General features: G+C 42.8%; 1 protein-coding gene across 2 annotated transcripts in view; it reads right to left on the reverse strand.

Annotated features, from left to right (window-relative positions):
• The window catches only part of CYSLTR1 (cysteinyl leukotriene receptor 1), a 415,907-nt gene that overhangs the window by 272,030 nt on the left and 121,334 nt on the right, over positions 1 to 22,543 (reverse strand). For both annotated transcript variants that reach the window (XM_069612895.1, XM_069612896.1), the window contains exon 2: positions 14,138 to 14,218. The gene's annotated coding sequence lies outside the window, so the exon portion shown is untranslated. The remainder of the gene's footprint in view (positions 1 to 14,137; positions 14,219 to 22,543) is intronic.

Genomic DNA, 22,543 nt, shown 5'->3' on the forward strand with positions numbered 1-22,543 from the left:
GGAGAAACAGTGTGGGAGGGTGAGAGAGAAAGAGAGAGAGAGAGAGAGCGGGAGAGAGCAAGAGGCCAGTGGAGCAAGAGAGAGCGAGAAGAATGAGAGATACAGTACAGGTCAGGTCACCAAAAGTACATTGGGAATTTTGCAACACATTTTTAGGCGAATTGACTTGAAATGTGTCATGTATAAAGATTGCCTCAAAAGGCTTCAAATTGAGTGTCCAGGAAATGGTAGTCCTTCAGGCGGATGGGTGAATATAGAGAATGATTCTGTGAACTGATTGTGGGAAAATGGAAAATCCCATTGGAAAAGGCACTGTGAATCAGGGCCGTTGTATTCAGACCCCTTCGTTAATGGTCATCATCATGTCAAATGTAAAAGACAAGTGCTATATAGCACAGCAAGGTCAGAACTACTGCTCACACATTTAGCATTATGTGGCATATTAACAAAGGTCACCCATAACACATTTTGAAATGCAAGCTGTCCAATTAGATATTGGTGCATCCAGTCCTTGTCTTGAAATGTGGTTACTGTGGACACAAATGAGATCATGTTATGGCATGTGACTAATACAAGAGAACTCCTTGCCAGGTGCACAATGCTCAGAATCGAATTCTTACCGTGTCACCACCATAAATTCACCCAGTTTTCTTTCATACACTCGAATGCTGTGAATAAGCGCATGGACGAGGTTAATGTTAAAGGATATTTGTACCGCACACTATCACCACCGTAGTGGGCCCTTGGCGCTCTAAGGTTACAATGCAACAGAAGGAGGAGGGATGGCAGAAGAAATTACAAGCTATTTATTTTATTGTGTATTAAATAATAAAATGATGCGGATAATTCTGTATTTGAAAGGGGGGTTTGCTAATCAAGCACCCCCTTTTACAAACCCCATGCAAAGTATAGTGCATACCTGTGTCCTTGCTGTACCAGTGTTCCGACAACCGCAGCAACTACTCTTCAGTGGCACAGTGAAGTTCAGAAGTCACCTCTAAATTCGTAGCTGCCAAAGTCACTGCAGCCAGAGATGAATTTTAACTTCCAAACCTCTTATTCAAAATGAAATAGTTGTTGCCTCATCAGTCTAGTGACAAGTTACTCTATACAAATAAGCCATACCTGCTCATGTTATGGTGACTGATAAGAGCATACAATTATCAAAGCCACAGCAATTGGATATCATAGAGACGTCAGCTTGGTCCAGCTATGTGAGAGCAATGCATATCTATGGCAGCCTGGCTGTCTGCACAGCTCCCAGTCAGTGATTCGGCAGGGTGCAGTTCCTTTGATTCCCCATGTGAAAGGGTAAGACCTCCTCTCAGGCAGAGGAGCTCTCAGAGAAGATCTACTGCGAACCCTGCTTCAAAGGGGCACTCACATAACAAAGGCCAGATTCACACCAGAGTGTTACACACTAAAGGGTCTTTTAAGTATATAGGTTTGGGAAGGAGCAGAGTCAGAGAAAGAGGGAAACGTGGATCTGAGAAAGGTTATGCCCTCTAGCTTTCTTTTCTCTTGGGGCTTTTTCTCTTCCTGTCCCCTCCATTTCCTGCAGGAAAAGACACTCTGGGTATGATCAAAGAAGGCAAGGGTCACTTGTTACAGCAACAGGGATTGCAACCATTAGGAGGATGCTTGCTTCTGTCCAATCCCCCAATGATAATTTGACTTTATAAGGAAGGGCTCCCGAACCGCTTCCTTAATTCTTCCCTGGGCACCAAGAAGAATACATCTCTGGGTCTCTTTTGGGAGTGCTGTCCATTCCAAAGTCCTCTGCCATAGAGGTGAAGACAGGTGCTAGCCAAGGCAGAGGAATTCTCTGCTAACTATCCCCCATGGCACAGTGGGAGGAAAATATGTGGACAAAGGCCTGAAACTATGCCAGTTGCATGTGAGGTGAAGGACCCCCTGTAAGTGCCTGACAATTTCTCTGGACTGGAAAGGGAGAGCAAGAGGGACTCCCCCGTCCTGCAGCCCCTGGATTGGTACTCCCAGCAATTGGAAGCTCAAGAGCAGGCGGTATCCCATTTACACAACTTTAAACTGCATTAAAATTGCATTTGATGTCCTTTGATCCATCAGGACCCGCAATGCTGCACTTTTTTTCACATCTTCCAACCGCTGCTCAGCATCTTCGAAACTGGTTCGACGCTGCACTGCACCAGCAGCGCTCATCACCAGCACAACTGAAACCTAGCTCGTCACTGTGGAAGCCTTCCAATCACTGGTTCTTCAAGCACTGCATCAAACCAATAGTGCCTTGCTTTGACCTAATCTGAACCTCGACTTGGTCTGCTGGAAGCCATCATGTCATGCATCCATTCGATCCAGCAGTAACATTGTCTCGAACTGACTCGACCGCCAATCTGATCTGGTTGGAACCTTCAAAATGCATTGGTTTGAATGCTGAATCTAGCTGCAAAGAGCTGCATCTCAAAGCCAACACAAGGCCGGCTCGTCACCTGGATCAGTGTGACACACTGCACCTGCATACTTGCGAAGACTAAGTGGTGATCCTCTCAATACCAGCCCCAAGCCCATTATGCATTAGCTTCGAAAGGTCCTTCCCACTTTGGTCACTCCACTATAGGTCCCCAGATTAAGGCTGGAGACTTTGTCACATGGACTACTACCCAATGGAACTGAAAACAATCCTGCATGTCCAATCAATGACTCATAACTGAGGAAGAGTTAGGTAGAACACACAGCCAAGCCTTTGAGCTAGGCACTAAATGAGTACAAGGATTTATTTTGATCATGGACTATATTTAATTAGTTTTGTTCTTATCACACAAGTACTGTACATAGTGCATGGATGAACTGAAAAACAAGGATGTCAGCAGCAGGGGTATAAGGAGTGTGTAATCAGGATGCATGAAGCAGTGTTTCTAGAATGCATTTGAAAATGCTGATGCGGCCTCAGATTAGAAAGGAAACACTTGGAAGCCTAACAGGTGTCTAAAACACAGGCAGACTTAACAGGAGTGAAATTTCCATTTTCTATGTAGTTTATTGTACTTATAGAGCGCTTTACATCAAAGCGCTTCACAAAGGAATCAACCAACAGATGAAATACAAATCATTGGAGCATCAATCAATGAAAGGGGAGTTGACCTTTGAAACGGGATCTGGAGTGAGAGAGAGAATCAAAAATTCAGGCTCCTGGCATGGAACCTATTCTACCCAGGAGGGTTAACTAGAGAACAAAGCACACAAATGAATAGGTCCAAGAACACTGCGCTCATACAAAAGAACTCCCGCAGTTTTTATAAACTCTGCACTTGTTTAGAGAAGAAATTACTCTTACAAATTAAATCATAGAGAAAAAAATCTCTCAGAATTTTTGTTGTTGTTAGAATTGTATGAGTCAAGAACATAAAAGGACAATTCAGGGAGAAATCAGACGTCAAAATGGTTTGTTGGACCACACCAGAAACAAACAAAGATATGTTTTCAACACACTGTACCAAAACATTTTTGGGACAATATCACAGTAGTGTGCATGTAACAAACCCAAACTCTATGAGGGTTTGTCAAAGTGGCACCAAACAATAGTGTAAAGATTCAGAACAGGATTCTTAAACCAACATAGAACAACTGTACAGACAAAAAGAGAGTTTGGCATGTGTGGACAGCAAAGGATGTGCTATAGTTTCATGGAAGTAGTGCGTCTACACCAGGTGTTTCGGCCGTCTGGAGTTGGGCTAGATGAGCCTCATCTTTAAAACGGCCATCATCAGGACGGGGTTCTGTGTGAAATGACGCCTGTGCTATGGGATAATTTCACAGGCACTGTATTAGAGATCCGCTAGCCGCATTGGCTGGTCTCTAGGTGATCCTCTCACCGGAGGTATCTAGGTGAAGAGGTCCAATATGGTGTCAGAAAACCGATCAACCATGAGAGGCATGGCTTAGTTGGTGTACAAAATTGAGGCAGTCTGCCTGCAGCGAGCAGCGTGCAGCGTCTCCTCAAGGTGCTGAGTCACTGAAGAGAGCTGTCGGCCAAGCGTTTGGCGTTTGGCCGACAGCTCTCTTCAGAGTGACCAGTATCATGGGGGCACCAGGGCCCAGAATCTAAATTGGGCTGTTTTGACAGCTCATGACCCCTGCCCTGGCTCTCAGGGGATGGTCCTTCAGAGCCAGGTGCAGCCCTGCCCAGACATGGCTATTTGCATTCCTTTCTAGTTGCATAGGCCTGCAACGTGAGACAAGAGGATAGTTGTATTTCTTCAGTGTGACAGCCTTTTAGTCTGCTGCCTGAGCCGGGAACGGGGATGGGAAAGTGTATTAATGTTGAATGCCAGGGTATGCTATTGCTGATACTAGGGCCTGCAATTTCCAGGCCTCCCTCTTAAAATGGCAGTGATTGTGATTTATGCCACAGAACTGGGCTGGCTCTCCGGCCCTCCAATCATACTATGAGCTATTAGATTCCCTCTCCCCTGAAGTGCACCCCTGTATCCCCTAAAGTTCCACTTCTACATTTCCTTATGCCCCTAATATATTTTCCTCAACCTGAATTACTTTGGGGGACAGTGGACTTGTATATGCATCCCAACATTGGTAACTCCCTTTGAACTGCAGCTATGTTAAAGAAAAAGATGTTTTTAAGTTGTGTATTTTCAAAACTTCCATCCGGCCTCTATTTGCTAACCTTTTGAAGCCCTGATCTATTTTGTCCAGCTTCTTTTATTTTGAACAGTAAATCCATAGCCCCTAAAGAACTGTTTTGCCTCCAATGCATTCCCACGATATTGGTGAAGGTCGCACGATCAAAGGGAGAGAGAGAGATAGTGCAAGGGGTAGGGATATTAGCAATGATTGTGATTATCGGATTTCCTCGAATTTGTAATGTACCATAGGAGGTAGAGTTGAGGCTGAAAAGGTTTGGGTTGGAACACAGGCCTGGTTGTAGGGACAGAAGGGAGGTTAGGTGACTCGGAAAGGGGTACGGATGGAGTAACAGGGTTTCTGGTGGGACATCCCTCAATGCTGTTTTTGGGTGATGGATTATGCATAACAAAAGGTCCTGCAGACTTAAAAGTTAACCAAAATTTAAGATAGGTAGTGTTTGCATTGAGCAAAAAATAGGGATTAACTGGTTGCTTGTAATTTTCTGCCTTGCATTTGCCTTTTACAACACCCCAACCCCCGACCCCCACTATGGCCTCTAAATAGAGTGAACTAACTGCAGTGGCAAGTCAGATGATTTGCATTGTGATAACAAGGGTTAACCAAAGAAATAGTTACAAAGCTAAAAAATAGGCAAAAGAATTGTCTACTTTTATATTGTCATCAGTGAAACCAAAGAGAACCAGTTAAAGCCACAACACAATAAATCTGTGAAAACAGTCCTGAACCCGCTGCAGGGAGGTCCACCAAAAACAAACACCAAATTAGCAATAACGTATACTCATAAGACAAAGAACAAAGGACACAAACCTCACATGGCACCCATGCCACATATCAGGATGCATGAAGCAGTGTTTCTAGAATGCATTTGAAAATGCTGATGCGGCCTCAGATTAGAAAGGAAACACTTGGAAGCCTAACAGGTGTCTAAAACACAGGCAGACTTAACAGGAGTGAAATTTCCATTTTCTATGTAGTTTATTGTACTTATAGAGCGCTTTACATCAAAGCGCTTCACAAAGGAATCAACCAACAGATGAAATACAAATCATTGGAGCATCAATCAATGAAAGGGGAGTTGACCTTTGAAACGGGATCTGGAGTGAGAGAGAGAATCAAAAATTCAGGCTCCTGGCATGGAACCTATTCTACCCAGGAGGGTTAACTAGAGAACAAAGCACACAAATGAATAGGTCCAAGAACACTGCGCTCATACAAAAGAACTCCCGCAGTTTTTATAAACTCTGCACTTGTTTAGAGAAGAAATTACTCTTACAAATTAAATCATAGAGAAAAAAATCTCTCAGAATTTTTGTTGTTGTTAGAATTGTATGAGTCAAGAACATAAAAGGACAATTCAGGGAGAAATCAGACGTCAAAATGGTTTGTTGGACCACACCAGAAACAAACAAAGATATGTTTTCAACACACTGTACCAAAACATTTTTGGGACAATATCACAGTAGTGTGCATGTAACAAACCCAAACTCTATGAGGGTTTGTCAAAGTGGCACCAAACAATAGTGTAAAGATTCAGAACAGGATTCTTAAACCAACATAGAACAACTGTACAGACAAAAAGAGAGTTTGGCATGTGTGGACAGCAAAGGATGTGCTATAGTTTCATGGAAGTAGTGCGTCTACACCAGGTGTTTCGGCCGTCTGGAGTTGGGCTAGATGAGCCTCATCTTTAAAACGGCCATCATCAGGACGGGGTTCTGTGTGAAATGACGCCTGTGCTATGGGATAATTTCACAGGCACTGTATTAGAGATCCGCTAGCCGCATTGGCTGGTCTCTAGGTGATCCTCTCACCGGAGGTATCTAGGTGAAGAGGTCCAATATGGTGTCAGAAAACCGATCAACCATGAGAGGCATGGCTTAGTTGGTGTACAAAATTGAGGCAGTCTGCCTGCAGCGAGCAGCGTGCAGCGTCTCCTCAAGGTGCTGAGTCACTGAAGAGAGCTGTCGGCCAAGCGTTGGCGTTTGGCCGACAGCTCTCTTCAGAGTGACCAGTATCATGGGGGCACCAGGGCCCAGAATCTAAATTGGGCTGTTTTGACAGCTCATGACCCCTGCCCTGGCTCTCAGGGGATGGTCCTTCAGAGCCAGGTGCAGCCCTGCCCAGACATGGCTATTTGCATTCCTTTCTAGTTGCATAGGCCTGCAACGTGAGACAAGAGGATAGTTGTATTTCTTCAGTGTGACAGCCTTTTAGTCTGCTGCCTGAGCCGGGAACGGGGATGGGAAAGTGTATTAATGTTGAATGCCAGGATATGCTATTGCTGATACTAGGGCCTGCAATTTCCAGGCCTCCCTCTTAAAATGGCAGTGATTGTGATTTATGCCACAGAACTGGGCTGGCTCTCCGGCCCTCCAATCATACTATGAGCTATTAGATTCCCTCTCCCCTGAAGTGCACCCCTGTATCCCCTAAAGTTCCACTTCTACATTTCCTTATGCCCCTAATATATTTTCCTCAACCTGAATTACTTTGGGGGACAGTGGACTTGTATATGCATCCCAACATTGGTAACTCCCTTTGAACTGCAGCTATGTTAAAGAAAAAGATGTTTTTAAGTTGTGTATTTTCAAAACTTCCATCCGGCCTCTATTTGCTAACCTTTTGAAGCCCTGATCTATTTTGTCCAGCTTCTTTTATTTTGAACAGTAAATCCATAGCCCCTAAAGAACTGTTTTGCCTCCAATGCATTCCCACGATATTGGTGAAGGTCGCACGATCAAAGGGAGAGAGAGAGATAGTGCAAGGGGTAGGGATATTAGCAATGATTGTGATTATCGGATTTCCTCGAATTTGTAATGTACCATAGGAGGTAGAGTTGAGGCTGAAAAGGTTTGGGTTGGAACACAGGCCTGGTTGTAGGGACAGAAGGGAGGTTAGGTGACTCGGAAAGGGGTACGGATGGAGTAACAGGGTTTCTGGTGGGACATCCCTCAATGCTGTTTTTGGGTGATGGATTATGCATAACAAAAGGTCCTGCAGACTTAAAAGTTAACCAAAATTTAAGATAGGTAGTGTTTGCATTGAGCAAAAAATAGGGATTAACTGGTTGCTTGTAATTTTCTGCCTTGCATTTGCCTTTTACAACACCCCAACCCCCGACCCCCACTATGGCCTCTAAATAGAGTGAACTAACTGCAGTGGCAAGTCAGATGATTTGCATTGTGATAACAAGGGTTAACCAAAGAAATAGTTACAAAGCTAAAAAATAGGCAAAAGAATTGTCTACTTTTATATTGTCATCAGTGAAACCAAAGAGAACCAGTTAAAGCCACAACACAATAAATCTGTGAAAACAGTCCTGAACCCGCTGCAGGGAGGTCCACCAAAAACAAACACCAAATTAGCAATAACGTATACTCATAAGACAAAGAACAAAGGACACAAACCTCACATGGCACCCATGCCACATATGGTACCTAAGGCTGCCTATGATCTGGATATCATCTAGCATAGATTTCTGTAGGCTTTATCATACATATCACCAAGGACAGTACACCAAAAACATAGCAAGACCTGAAATGACACAGGAACAGAATTACACAGATTTCTTGAAAGGAAACAAAAGGAATTTCACCAAGCAACCCCAATGGGCTCACGTTAGAACTCAGTAACTTTAATATGTATGTATGAAGGAAACATGACCTTGGATACAGAAATGCAGCATTCAGTGGAATCCCTGAATCCCCTGGGGAATCAGACAAATATGATATTCTGCGTGATCGGTCAGGTAAATATTCTCAGGCAAGAATGGAGTGAGGATTAAAGAGGACTAATGTGATTACTATCTCTTTCAGAGACATGGATTGACTCCCATTGAGTTAGGAATGTAAGGAGGATGAGGAAATTAAGTGGTAACGGCTTTATAGCTACCCACCACATTCACCATGATGCCTGTCTGCAATTCCTCCCTCTCTTATCAGGGGCTTTTGGCATGGCCTGGCTCCGGACACTAATCTCCCACTCCTTAAATTGCATAGGCGTTTGTGAAGGAGTTCTTGATTAGGTTTAATCTTACCTAACAATAGGACACAAATTGTTAACATAAAGTTATTAAGAGATCGACCTTTCGTATAATTTGGAGCGCATCTATGAATGACTGTCTCCCATGTGGGATACCTAGCATTTTGGAGGACCTGTTAATCTTTATGTCAATTTAGGGTACCCATTAATCACCATTCTGTCAAGTTACATTTTGCCAAGGGAATCTTTCTCAAATCAATGCAAATCTGAATCCCTGCTAATATAAGTTTTAACATAGCAACCCACAGCTTCTCCTGCCTCACCTCCACTCCATTCTCCAATTAAACACCATCTCTCCCTCAGATTGGTAGGATTCCTTCCAGCAATGTCCCTACATTTCAAATCCTATATTAACAGCATGTTTCAAGTCCTACAAATTCCCAATATAGGAACCAACAGGTTTCAGTGCAACTAAACGTTTCTTGATCATTTTGAAACTTAATTACTGCAAAGCACTGCTCGTTGGCCTTCTTGTATACTTATTGTTCGAATAAATACTATACTTCACTCTGATTCATTTCTTATATCAAGAATCAAGATTTGTGATGTGATAGCACCTTTAATAATTCTCTATAACTTGCTTTCACTCAAGGTCTGAATTTAGATGAAACTTTACTGGATATTCTACTTAGCTTGTTAACTGCTTCATCCTTCCAACCTCTCAGAGAAATGTAACATCTTTGGAGGCCAGGTCTCCACCTGCACTAAAGGCTTGTGTTGGGTTGACATCACAGCTATAAAACTAGCTCTGGGGCCACCTCTGCTCCTCCCTTCTCCTTTCCTTTGTTCACCCCTGATGAGTTTTCTAGACAAGTCCAATCTATGAAAGTCTTCTCTAAAAAGGTTCTTACCTGTTCTTCCAAAACCATCAAAAACCATATTGACACCCTTGCTCCAGCTTTGGCCAATTTCTGCAATCACTCTTTCACTACTGGCACCTTCACCTCCCCTCCAAAGCACCCCCTTGTGCACCCCCTTCTTGAGAAACCTTCTGCTGATCCCTCCTGTCTTGCCAACTGTCCCCCGATCTCCATTATTCCTTTCCTGGGCAAACTCCTGGAAAAGCTGGCCATGTCCCAGCTCAACCTTTAGACTGAATGTGTTGGTTGTCTCCATGTTTCTGGTTTCAGAGTGGTTCACACAATACTTTTCACCTCTTGCCCATCGCACAGCCGCCCTCTGCTCAAAAGTATAGTGTTATGCAGATGACACTCCACTTTCCTTCAGGCTTCCCTCAGCCGCCTCTACTCCTCTCATTCCTGATCGTATTTCTGCAATTCAGGAATGGTGCTGTGCCAATGATCTTTGCCGTAATGCCAGTAAGACTGAGATCCTCCTCATTGGAACACCAGCTCCCTCCTTTCCTCTCGCCCTCTGGCCGCCCACCCTGGGTCCTCTTCCTGCTCCTACCTGTGAGGCTAAAAACATCAGGCTCATCTTCACCTCCACACTCTCCTTCTCTCCTCACATCTCTGAAGTCAAACTACCATCTGCACCTTCTCAGAGGTATTCTTCCCTTCCTCACTTTCCCCCAGAAGCTCACTGGCTCCAGAGCTCTGGTCCTCTACAGGCTGGACTACTGTAACAGACTCTTTCCAAATCTTCCTGCCTCTACTCTCCACCCTCTACAACTCATCCAGAACATGACTGTGAGACTTGTCCTTGGCCTCAAGACCAGGGATTGTATCTCTCCAGCTCAGAAATCCCTTCACTGGCTCCCTGTGCTAGCAAGGATCAAGTTCAAGACCCTTTACATTGTCCACAGGGCTTTCTGGGGCCTGGGATCACACTAGCTCCAACTCTGTTCCTGAATATTTTCCTACTTGAGCTCTTCGCTCCTCCACCTCCAAATCTCTAAGGGTCAGTCGCTTCTCCAAGCAAAGAGTAGAGGGCCCTTAATCTTCTAAACTAGATCACTGGAAAAATTGGGTACCGGCAGGGGAGAGGGGAGGATGAATAAGCATAAACCAGATTGTAAATAAGACAAGTGAGAAGAATAACTAAAGACTGTGATTATATAGTTGTTTCAAAATCTGTCACTTGGAAATGTATCTTTCTTTTTTGTACAAATAGGAAACAAAGATGTAAACTTTTATAAAGGTTTACATTTTTACTAAGCCAAACACAAAAATAAAACAAATAAAAAAGTTGGGGGCAGATCTCTTTCTTCGTCTGGGGCCTCCCTCTGGAACAGCCTCCCTTAACTTGAGCAGAACAATCTCCAGTTCTGGAAGCAACTCAAGACCTTTCTCTTTGATTGAATTGATTGATTGAATTTGAATTTATATTGCTCAAATCCCTAAGGAACCAAGCAGCAAGCTGCATCTACGTGCAGATTTTGTCCAAAGACAGTAGAAACATATAGTGCAGTGGCTATTCAGAGATTTAAACCAACACGTATGTTTTCAGTTGCTTCCTAAAAGCAATCAGGGATTCAATCTGTCGCAGTTGGGGCGGAAGTGAGTTCCAGGCCTGGGGGCCAGCTACCGAGAAAGGCCTGTCACCCCAATGAGTGGTTTTAGAGGGTGGGAATCAGCAGAAGACCTTGGTCCATAGATCACAAGCAGCGCGTGGGATTATTTATCTTAATTTTTGATGTTAGGTATGGTGGCGGCAGGCCACAAATGCATCTAAAAACAAGACACAATAACTTGAACTGAATCCACTGTTGGACAGGCAGCCAATGAAGGCTTCTACGGAATTCAGACACGGGTGATTTCCAAGGTAGAGACAAAATCGAGTATATTTCTGAGTTTTGGGCCAATGCAAGGCGCTGTAGCTGATATTTTAGACTGCCTACCAAAAGCACATTACAGTAATCCAGCCTAGCATTGACGAGGGTGCTTACCACCACCGGCCAATCATGCTCAGATATAAAAGGCACACTGGGTTTTAGAGTCTTCAATTAAAAGTATACATACTTAATAATCTGGTTCACCTGTAAATTGCAATCCAGATTGGACTGGTAGATGCATCCTAGATTCCTCACGGAATTGGAAATTTTGAGGCAATTCCAAAAAGTGTTGGACAAGGGATTATTGGAAAAATATTTGGCAGTTTATTTTTTGAGCCAAATGTAATGATTTCCAGGTTGGTTGGATTCAACTGAATTTATTTTAAAACATCCACAATCTGATTCTTTCCTCACACTTCAAGATTCGCTCTGTTGCCGCCAATGGTTCTTTTAGACTGACTGATCTGGGTATCATCCGCATAGGAATGATGCTGAATATCAAACTCTGCAAAGATTTTTAACAGTGGGCAGATATATAGATTAAATAGTACAGGCGACAACAATCACCCCTGTGGTACTCCACATGGTACTGTCAGCATTTCAGAAAAATATGGGCCTGTTTTAACTTGTTGGAATCAGTTGGTGAGAAATGAATTAAACCACTTCATTGCTTTCTCTGATTCCTGTGCCACAGAGGTTAGCCTAGAGCTAAGTATATTAAAGTCCACGGTATCGAAAGCTGTCGACAAGTTAAGCATGACTAGCATGCTGATGTCCCTATTGTCGACATTTTTCGAGAAGATCATCCCAGACCTTTAGTAAAGCGGTCTCTGTACCATGTCCTGGCCTAAAGCCAACTTTATCAAGAATATTTATTGGCCATAATAGCCCTGCATAGGGCGGTAATTGGCCAGGACCTTATGATCTAAAGTAGGTTTTACAAAGGTGTTAGATCTGGATGGGTTCACTCATTGCCTTGCACATGTTTAACCAAATATGCTGGGATTGGATCGTATGCAAAATTAGTAGGCTTAAGGTGAGAGTTATTCTTTGGTGGTTTCTCTTCCCACCGGTTTGAAATTAAACTCCGGTAGATGTATCTTTTTTTCTGCTGTAAGATCCGACACAATTAAAAGGAGTCGTAATCATTTGACCATCAATATTAATTCTGATCTGATCAATTTTATTGCGAAAGATGTTAAAATCATTTGCCATCATCTGAGATTGGGGCATGCTGGAATTTATACAGTTAGGCTTCCTGATAGCTGTAAAGAATTCCTTAGGTCTGTTTGCTGCCAAATTTATTTGTTTTGGTAGACTCAGTGCTTTTGCCTGCGCAATCTCATTTGTATATATTTTTATAGCTGATTTGGCTATTAAATGGTTTGCAGTGGCTCTAGTCATGTGCCATTTTGTTCAATTTTCCTATATAGAGTCTGACAGCACTTTAGTTTGTCATCAAACCACTGATTCATTTTCCTAGATGTCATTTTTAAACGTTTTACTGGTGCAATAGTATCACATTTTACTTGTAGCTGTCGTATCAGTTTTGTGTAGACATTGACACCCACTTCACCATATATGTTGTAGGTATGTGACTCAGAAGATAGATATCAGAGATACGTCATTCTTTCGGCAGTGTGGTTCTGACATATATGTTATTTTACTTCTAACTTTATTCATTTCTTTGGACCAGGAAAACCAGACCATAAAATGATCTGACCAATTTACCGGTTCAATATCCACACCTTGTAGATTAATCCCTAGTGAGATAATCAATCTAATCAGGGTCCACTTGAATGTGTATAAAGATTGGAAAGGATACAAAGAGTATGTGAATCCAAGATGTGGTTTAGGTGTTAACAATCATTATTATTAGCCTCATTACACCAAATATTTAGATCTCCTAAAATAATAATCTTCAACTGGGTACTAGCTTCAACTCCTAGATAAGTGTCCATGGTGTCCAGGAAGGCAGTGGCCGATCCGGGGCTCTGTAACAGAGAATTAGTTTAATTGAGTCATTGGGAGTAGGCTAATAAGAACAGGCCAGAACATGGGAGGCGCTATCCCGAATCAAGGTACAGACATTTTGAATCTCTATGGTATCTTTATATATAATGATGACTCCACCTCCCCTTTGTAGTTCTCCAATAAGCCATTTTATCAGGTACTTATCTGGTACCAAAGAGTGTAGATACGACAAACATGTTGGGGTAAGCCAAGACTCAGTAATCATGAAAAAGTCGATTTTGTGGGCTTCAATATAATCATTTAGGACCATAGCATTCTCAATTGCTCACCTGGCATTGATTAAAGCTAGTTTATAAGTCATGCTAGTTTATATTGTTCTACATACTGTTTTGGATGGTTTGTTTCATGTTTTTGTAATTGTATGCTTCTAGTTTATTCTAATGTATTCTTGTTGTTGTAATATAAAACGTTTTGGCGTAAAGCGCTATATAAACTTAATAAATACAAATACAAATAAGTCATGATAGTTGCATCCATCATAATTTTAGGTGATTCCAACATAATATTGGCTCCTCATATTTTATTCAATGTGCGGAGCAACAGGGTGCCTTGATTGGTATCACTGAGTGATAGCAATATAGCTCTAGAATAAGTGTAGGTCATTATAATGTATAGGAATTAAATTTACAAATGCCAGATAAGCCAGTAGTAAATATTATAGCAAGGTGTGAGTAGTCAACAACTTACCAGATGGGAGAGATCTAAAGTTTTCTGAGTAGACACATTTGCCAAGACTGGCTTGATGTTGTCGCACTGGTACTGTGGCACCTATTGGAGAAGAAATACCAATGAAGACTACAACTCACATGGTAAAGATCAGTTTATGTTTACACAATACGGAGAAAATGTAGCGTTCGAGCTGCACTTTCCCAACAGTAATAGGTCTGGTAAATATAAGAATTAAAGTTTGAAGGTTTACATCTACATAAGCATTTACTTAATACAATTTCTAAGAACTTCTTTCCTTAAAAACAATTCAATACAAATTCGAAGGTGAATGCATTTTAAATGTACAATTTAAAAGTAGTAGTATATATCTAGTCAGTTGTCAATCACATATCTATTCTATTGTAAATCATGCAGCACTACACAGTGTTCTAATCAGATACGAATCTGTATGGGGGATCACACCTGCTTATAACTGGCACAAACCGGCTTGACATTGTCGCTGCCGGCGCTGTCCCGCCCGTTGGAGAAGGCATACCAAAGAAAACTACAACTCACATGGGAGTTGTAGTCCACTTAAGATCAAATGGATATGCTTTTGCCTTCTCTCTTCCTATCCCTTGCTGATCACCTGGCTGATCCACACAGTGGTCACCTGGTCCAGCTGTAATCCCGCACTGCCTCTTGGCTCCCCTGCACTTGTGGTCTGTATCTGTAACACTACAGTCCCCTCTCTTGCACTTAATAACCACCCGTTGGCAACACTTGCTAGTACCCGCACTTGACACCCGTTGGCTGCAGTCTTGTTTCTCCTTTGTCTGGCACTTCGTCATCCCCCCACCCTCGGCACTTCTCCCCCCCTTACCTGCACTTGCGCAATCTGAATGACACATGGACTAGTAAGAAGGTTGTTTTGTCCTCCCCTTCTTTTTTTGTCTCCCCCTCCATGTCTTGTCGCGCCTAGAAACACTTGTGTACAGGCGCGTTATGGATGCCATATCATATCATAGCTTTCAAGCTTTCTTACTGAATGCTGTCGACCTATACAATTGTAGATTATTAATTAATGCAGAATGTGTTGCAGTCATGAACTGTCATTAGAGAATCTAGTCCTGTGTGGTTGGGACACAGCTGGTGAAGAGATGACAAGGAGGATGCCAGGAAGCAGTTGCACAATTTGCTATTGCTTGGAATAAATAAATCGGGCTCTATTCCTGCATCACTGTGTACTTCAATTAGCGATGTATAGAGACTGAATGCATGAGACAGTTCCCAGCCATCCCCCACATTTGACAGATTTTGGGTCAATAAGCTGGGACAGAGGGACTAGTATTCTGACACTAATACGGTGGAACTCGTGTGATTTACTACAATCGTTTAGAAATAAGAACATTCACTGGAGCTCTGCAACTCAGGCATATTTTCTCTTCCATGGCATGGGCTCATGCGGAAAGCTTGGAGCTTGCTGAGGCTATGATCTACAGACCGTAGGCAGAGGTTTCTCGGTTTAGCTTTACCTGTGTGGCAAAGTACACGTTTGCAAGTGGGGTGGCTGGAATGACCTCCTGCTCAGAACTGGAGGTCATTCCGCCACCCCGCCCGGCAAAAATAGCAGTATTACCGGAACCGGTATTACCGAGCTGGTAATACCGACAAGTCCCCCCATGGAGTCCGATAGGACTCCGTGTAACGGGGATTTATCGACCTTACCGGCACTTGTAAGATGGCAGTAATTCCGCCAGACCAAGTGTGGGTAACAGTAATTCCGTCTGCCAGTATACCGCTGGGATACCGGAAAACATCAATGCACTTATAGGCAACACTATAAAGGATATTGATGATTGGCCCAAGAATTATAAGTGACTAATTAGAAAGAAAGTAACCTCACTTAAGTGGGACAGAAGGGATTAAGTAAATTAAAAAAGACGCAATGAACAATATAATATGTCATTATATTTTACACTGAGAAGCAGTGAGTATAAAGATATGGTGCTAGATTGTGCATGTGATCTTGGTTGGTAGTGTCAGCAGAGAGGGCAAGGACTGATTTACCATGAAGTCTAGTCAGTGCCTTAACCTCCTAAACCAGTAGAATGTACGCTAGTGTGAAGTGCAAGATTCTCCCCGCACTTCTCAGCATAGCTGCCATGTTTCTACAGGACAGTATCAGCCATTCTAGGTATGGATGTTATAGTGTTAATGAGACAGCGCTAGCGCTTATGAGGGTTGCTATGCATTTATTAACACAGTACTTCTAAGCAGGGTTTCTATTCATTATTTCATTTTAAGAACCTTTGTGGCTCGGGGCATGGACAACTTTGGGGTCCCCCTAAACCAAACCAAAGGAATGAAGGAATCCAGAATATCTGGTCATGCCCCCCCCCACATCGTGATATCAGCCTTACGCCTGTTATGCTGCTTTGCAGTGATTAAAATAAGCATGGGTGCTCAATTTCAGTCCCATTACCCTTTTCATTCTTGCTGTAATCAGAATGATCAACACTAAGGGTACCTGTATACCAGACGGTCCTTCAGGTAAGTAACATCTATATTTCTAAACAATTGAACCGGGGTAGTGAGGCTGAATTACCAGATTACTCCTATACTTTTTATCAAAAATATTTTATTCTCTTTTATTCACAAGAACAATGAAAACTGACTTCCTTAGATCAGGCAGCCTTGTGGGACCCCCTCCAAGTGCCCCTTTTGCCCTCCCATAAAGACTTCTCCAATATGGGCCCACAATAAGTCAAGACCACTGCTGTTATGACAGAACTACAGTTAGCAACTCACTCCACAACATTACACAGAGGTTAGGTCGGAGTGCAACCTCCCCACTCCTGTGTGTTTGTGTAATGTGTAGCTTCCACCAGGAACTGACAGATCCAGAAAAAGGCTTCCCAATGGTGAATCCCTAAAACGAGTTGAGCAGCGAAATGGCGGAGCCAACAGTACTGCAGTCATGAATAGTGTCAACTGGCTTAAGGATTCCTTCCCCCTTCTCATGCTGACTTGCCACCCCCCCTGATTGGCCCTTACCCTTTTTTCATAATAATGTGTCTCAAACATCAAAACATCTGAAAATGGAAACAAAGCAACACCTTCTCCGTCCTCTACAACTCATCCAAAATAGGACTGCTAGACCTGTCCTTGGCCTCAAGCCCAGGGATTGTATCCCTCCGACCCTGAAATCTCTCCATTGGCTCTCAGTGGCTGCAAGGATCAAGTTCAAGACCGTCTGCATTGTCCACAAGGCCTTCTGGGGCCTGGCACTGCAATACCTCCAACTCACTCTTCAGAAATATCTTCCTTCTCTAGCTCTTCGCTCCTCCAACGCCTTGAGGGTCAGTCGCTTCTCCAAGCAACGAGTTGGGGCAGATCTCTTCCTTCGACTTGCGCCTCCCTCTGGAACAGCCTTGCTACCTTTCGGAAACTTGAGCCGAACCATCTCCGGTTCCAGAAGCATCTCAATACCTTCCTCTTTGCTTCTGCCTTCTCTCTTCCTCTCCCCTGTTGATCTCCTCTCTGATACTGCACTGGTCACCTGGTTACACTCTGAATTCGTGTCCAGGTCCCTGCCTGCCCAGTTATTTATTTCATTTATTTAAATGTATATAGCGCACATCGGCCCTGGGACATCGTGGCACTGTTACAGAATACTTGCTACACCCCTGCACTGCCTCCTGGCAACCCTTGCACTTTGGTCTGTATCGACAACCCTACAGTCCTCTTATCTGAACTTATTAGATACCTGCTGTCTGCACTTTAACCCGTGCATTTTGCAACTCGCTGTCCGCACTACTTATTTTTATCCCATGTTCGGCACTTGCCAATTCTCCCTTCCCCCTGGGACTTTCCCCTCCCCTCTCCCCTGCACTTGTGCGATCTCATTTCCACTAGGCCTAGTAATATCGTTGTCTTTGTCCCCTCTGTTTTCCCCACTCTTGCCTAGTCACACCTTGAAACACTTGTGTATAGGCGCATTATAAATGCCATATCATACCTTTTAGATTCCACTTTCTGTTCTTGGCCCATGAAGCCTAATATCTGCATGGTTTTCTTAATCAATGCTGGTTTATCCTGAGCTTGTGGTATTCTGTTACTATATTTTACTTTTGTAGAGATTATTAAATATTGTTCAGGGATTTGGATAAAGGCTCTATGAAAATAAAATACAAAAATTACAAAAAAATAAAATGCTGGCTAATCTCTAGACTATGCTGTTATACATGACCAATTTGAGATCTTTTCTGCACGGTTCCACTGGTCCATTGTCTGCCTGTTGCCCTTGCGCCCCGGTCCAGGTATAACAATTGTCACCCTTGTGGGCTGCCTATGGTGGCCCTGCAGCATTTGGAGATATGTATGTGTTAACAATCAATGCAGGGAATTATTTCCCTGTCCAATCAAATGTCCCTCAACAATATTCCTTTTATGTTCAATCAAGTCCTGTCTGTGATTCATATTGAACCAAGTAGATCCGTCACCCTTTAGCAAAAGGTAAGCTGAGAACCAGGCTGGTTTATAGAAAGAATATATATTCATTAATTAATCAGGAAAATTCATATTTACCACAACATCACACAATACGCCCCTTTCTCTGTGGCACAAAACAACGTTTCAATACCTGGGAACTCACTATTTGGCAATAGACATTTAGAAAAGATCTAAGATACACCACGTGTGTGTTTTCACTTTCTTGGTCTCATGTAAATAAAAGACAGGTCAAATAAACAGTTCAATCTTTCTATCAGACACAAAAATCCCTTAATGCCAACAATGATGCATTTTATTGTCAAACCTAATCTAAAAGTATTTGTGCGCAACATACATTTAAGAACATTGACATACATTCATCACAGAAAACATGTACACTCAATCTAGCAGCACAATAAATTCAATGTCATTCCGACCCAAGTGTCCTTCAGTCAGATATCTAACAGCGACCCATTGTTTGCAAAAAATGTAAATGTCGGTTGAAAGCATAGTTTCCAATCTCTATTCTTATAATGTATCAAATGCTCAAGTGCCAGGGCTCCAATTCTTTTGATTATCGACAAAACAAACATTCCTCATCCAAAATGTAGGACTAATACACATGTACGGAATGAATCCATTAACATTCTTCCTCCCAGGGCTAATGCCCATTTGGGTCCTTATCTTTGGGAGCACAGAGGCAAGTTCCACCTCCATGCTCATGGGTAATTTTCAGCAACCCATCACTTGTCAGTTAGGTCCTGTGCTACACCATGAAACTAATTTTAATCCATACATTTTTAAGGTTCCACTTCCATTAACTGGATCTTCTGCTTTCACAGAGGTCATTTGCTAACCTCGTCAACCTTTTTGTCTGGCACAAACTCTGTTGTCTTCACTCCGTGAGCTTCAAAAACATCTTCTTTTAGAGAATGATAGAGGGAAGGCATGCAGTGCCTGGGCCTTCGAATCTCATGAGAAATGTCATTATGGGCTAGCACAGCTTTTCTTCATGCACCCAAAACTGCTGTTTTTGAATGTTGCATTTCTGTACACTTTGGCCTTCTTTAATAACTCACCTCACGCCATCAATGTTCATCTTCACATTCTAACATATCTTCACATTACTCTGGCAATGGAGATTCATTTTCTATGTGTTCCTTGTTTAATGCTGCACAATGCACACCTTTCCATGGCAACTGTTTCTGCTTTTGCAAAGTTACACTTCAGTCACATTTAATGGAAAGTAGGCCACTGGCTTCGGGCCGTTTAATTTTGTTTTTTCCCTCTCCTGACAACACTGTTGGGGAATGTAACAGTGTTGAAATGTACATGCTGGCCTTTTGGTCTGCCAGTTAACAGTGTGCTTTCAAATCACAGGAACGTATTTCTGCATTTTTAGGTCTCAGTCAGCCAAATTCAGTTTCCTTTTGTCTTGGGGCTGCATTTGACCCCCACAAGCCAACACTAGAACAGTTATTCTGCTACCTGTCTACTTGATCTGCTCACATCTTCGGGAAGGAAGGCAGAGGACTTCTGAAGATTTCCTCTGTAATGTGGGCCTAAAGAATGTAAGTAGGTAGCAGAGAAGCTGCTCTTCACCGCCAGCTGTGAGTGCGTCCCAGACCTCTTCATCCAGGAGGGAGAGGTAGGAATCTTGGAGCGTGCTCATGCATTCATTTTAGAGAAAGCACTGTAGATGGCCCTCTCTTTTGTAAAAGAGGGCCCACAATGGACTATCAACGATGAAAGCTGGTGTTTACTAACCGGCACTGTTTTCCCCAGGAGACCATTCCCTCAGAACGACTGCCGAGTATTCTGCAAGACTTTAACAAGAGTCTCAGGCACAAGCAAGAGAACTAAAATGAATTTGCAGGGCTGATGAGAGCTTAGTTTGAGTCCACAAAGCACAAGCACATTTCCAGGAAATATTCAGTTTGCAGAACACAGATCTAGCAGGAAATGACACAGAGCCTGATTCACATAAAAAAACACTTTGTGAATAAGGCCCATTGCGTGGGTTGAAAAATGATGTACTCAGAAACGGATCACCAGTGGCACTTTGAAACAAAGCAAATCAGGAGATGCCTGTGAACCCCTCTGACTGGCACCCACTGCCTTGCACCCGATTCAGAAGGCTTAAAACGGCAGCACATGTGGTTATGTCTGGATCATTTCTGAGTTGCACATGCTCAAATGAAACTCAATGATACTCCAGGCATGGTCAGATTTCTCCTTTTATAGGCCTTTTGAATCAGGTATAAAAAACCAGCTGCAAATCTGAAATGCTCGCGAGCATCTTCTGATTTGCTCTAGTGCACATCCTTGTCAATCAGCCCCTGTACGTTTAAAATAAAATCATTTTATGATGAAGTAAGAATCAAGTGTTAGGCGTTACTGACTTCTGCCAACCAGAGAAGAACCAGTGTTTCCACATGCTTGCTGCAGGTGCGTGCGCGTGCATGCATTCATTTTGTCTCCCTTCCCCTCTCTCTCTCTCTCTATCTCTCTCTCTCTCTCTCTCTCTCTCTCTCTCTCTCTCTCTCTCTCTCACTATCTCTCTCTCTCTCTCTCTCTCTCTCTCTCTCCCTGCCTCCCTCCCTCCCCCTACCCCTCATTTGTATCAGTGAGATTTTAAACGTTGCTTGCCTGTCAAGAAGTCTTCTTGGCATGTCTTAGCGTGATCTAATGTGCGTGCAAAGTCACCACATTTCAAGACCAGAAGCAGATGTACCGATGTGTAATTGGGCAGCTTGTATTTTAAATGGTTACTGATGATTATTTGTAATGTACTTTGGGATTGTAATTGTGTGATCGATAGTACAGCTCCCCCTCTGTTATACATCACTTGTCTTATAAGTTGATAAGAGGATCATTAGAGAAGGGGTTTGAAGACTGTGCTCACGATGTCAATGCTGATATAAGAACTTGCTAGCCCAGCCTCTCATTACAGCGCATTGCAGCAAGCATGCTCAATATGCAAGCATTGCAAAGACTGTGAAAGTCACAAGATGTTCACTGCCCACCATTCAACAGGGGTGTTGTGGGCGGCAGTCTCAGAGTGGATGTCCGAAGCAGCTAAAGTGCATGACTGCAAGTAATGCTAAATGACCTTGTTAAGGCAGGTTTTCAAAACATGTTTGGGTGCAATGGAATGGATTTGCTACTTACTTTCATCTAAAAGTTGCACCTGAATCAAAATGCAGATGATTTTTCTCCTCTGTGAGAACAATTGGACACGCCAGCCCAGCTCTAGAAGGTGGTGTTTTCACACATTTCTAAAGTGTGTCTTGATTCATAAGACAGGATGCACCTTGACATGTGTGGAAAATGGGACCCATCGTCCTATACCTTTTTGCAGCACTCGGGGGTGGGGCACCGCAAGGCAGGACCCTTTCTGACCCTGGGTTATTGGGTAAAGGCATCATAGCTACAAAAAAAAATACTTTTGTACAGTTGCATTTACAATCTCGAAACAAAGATACAAATCCTTTTATTAAATTTCGCATTCCACCATGACACGCTCGTTAAAGGGCCATGATATTGAAAGGCCTCCCTCCACGTGGGCGCTGTGAGCCTGTGACACACAAGTGGCAAGTGCACATGACCAACACTAATGTATTCAAGGGCATCATTTGCACAGGCGCACAGCTCCTTGGAAATGCGCGGGCCACCCTTGTGAATATGTCTCAAAAGTGCACATTTCTCAAAATCATGCAAGTCAACAAGTGCTTTGAAATGTGTGATTAGTTCTGAATCCAGCTCGAAATGTTGTGATGTTAGGCATACAATACAATTGATAAAAGTTAATAAATGACACATATTTACAAGACCATTCAGTTAAAACATGCCCATTCATAGATGTTTAACATTAAGTATTTGATATATTACAGTTTCCCCAAATCATACAAACATTACCTTTTCTTAAAATATGAAAACATGTTACAAGTC

Source organism: Ambystoma mexicanum, chromosome 5p (genome assembly GCF_040938575.1).
Source record: "Ambystoma mexicanum isolate Mex_15411 chromosome 5p, UKY_AmexF1_1, whole genome shotgun sequence".
Taxonomy (NCBI): Eukaryota; Metazoa; Chordata; class Amphibia; order Caudata; family Ambystomatidae; genus Ambystoma; species Ambystoma mexicanum.